The sequence below is a fragment of the Colobus angolensis genome, unplaced genomic scaffold, assembly GCF_000951035.1.
Source record: "Colobus angolensis palliatus isolate OR3802 unplaced genomic scaffold, Cang.pa_1.0 Scaffold172, whole genome shotgun sequence".
NCBI classification, from domain to species: Eukaryota; Metazoa; Chordata; class Mammalia; order Primates; family Cercopithecidae; genus Colobus; species Colobus angolensis.
This window is the reverse complement of record NW_012114844.1, coordinates 2,813,174-2,814,917: the sequence shown is the minus strand read 5'-3', so window position 1 is coordinate 2,814,917 and position 1,744 is coordinate 2,813,174.

Below are 1,744 nucleotides of genomic sequence, written 5' to 3'. Positions count from 1 at the left end.
GATTCTTGTGGGTAAACATAAGGCTGATTCGCATGGGACAAAATTTAAAAACTGGAGGATGAGGCTGGGTGTGGTGGCTCATGCCTGTAATCCCAGCACTTTGGGAGGCTGAGGCGGGCGAATCATGAGGTCAGGAGATTGAGACCATCCTGGCTAATACGGTGAAACCCCATCTGTACTAAAAATACAAAAAATTAGCCAGGCGTGGTGGTGGGCGCCTGTAGTCCCAGCTACTCAGGAGACTGAGGCAGACGAATGGTGTGAACCTGGGAGGCAGAGCTTGCAGTGAGCTGAGATCACGCCTCTGCCCTCCAGCCTGGGTGACAGAGTGAGACTCTGTCTTAAAAAAACAAAACAAAACTGGAGGATGAGAGGAGAATGGGCATCTGGACTAGAATAACGCCAGTGATAATCGGAACCATTTTTGAGTTTACTAAATGCCAGGTGCCATGTTAAATTTCTTATGTACTTTCTATGTTCCTCAAAACGAACCACAAAGTACATATTATTACAGTATTTTTATAGAAGAGGAAACAGGTTTGGAAATCCTAGGTGTCTTGCCCTAGCTCACGTAGGTACTATATGAAGGTTATCAGATTCTAACCCAGGATCTCCAAAACTGGCACTAAACTGCACCTCCTCCTCTGTCACAGCACTGTTTCATTAGCTCTGTAGCTCTGTTCTTGTTCTTCCTGTGGAGTATGAGATGGGCCCATGTTCTGTAGTCACCTGTATCTTCACTGCTCAGCACCGGGCCTGATGTGGAAGGGATGCACGGCAGATAGTTGCTGAGTCAGTGAGGGAAGGCTGTGTCATGTGACAACGAGGTGGGAAGAGCAACTTATTAAGCTAATAAAATAACCGGCTGCTGTCTGTTGGAAGTCCAGATCAAGAGAAGAAACCCCATTGTACTCTTTGCTGATGGAGTTACAGCTGAAGCCCTGCACCACACTTTAAGGGTGGCACGGAAAGCTAGTTTTCAGAAGGGGCTGACTCCCTCAGCTCGGGGTGGTAGGTAGTCATTATAGAAATTCAAAAAAAAGCCACAGTGTCACCAGGGAAAACCCAGTAACCAACTGCCATGCGGTCTCACTGGTTGTGTTTGGGAAGTACTACCATTAATCAGTGTATAAACCAAGTGCAAATTTGCAGGAAGAAAGAAAATTATCATGCAAACGATATTATAGCCAGCCTGCACAGAGCATTCTCTCCATTTAGATAGATCAGAAAGTTGCTGGTGACCCCTCCTTCCCCCGTTCCACCATCACCGCCACCCCCATTCCAAGGAAATGACTTTTCAGCTGAAATCACCAGGCTAAGTATGCATTCATTAGTTGAGAGAGTGAGTGAGAACAGGGAAGAGAGAAAAACTAGAAAATTTTTCATGAATAAACAACTGTATATACAAAGGTTCTAAAGGGAAACATGGCATGATATTTGAGAGGAATTGAAAGGTGGCCACAATGGCTAATCAACCAAGAGCCAAGAGGAGAGAGACATGAGATGAAGCTGAAGAACCAGGGTCCAGATGACATGAGCTTGTATTTTGTTTGTCTGTTTTTTTTGTTTGTTTGTTTGTTTTTTGAGACGGAGTCTCGCTGTGTCACCCAAGCTGGAGTGCAGTGGCATGATTTCAGCTCACTGCAACATTTGCCTCCCAGGTTCAGGCAATTCTTCTGCCTCAGCCTCCCAAATAGCTGGGATTACAGGTTCCTGCCACCATGCCCGGCTAATTTTTTGTATT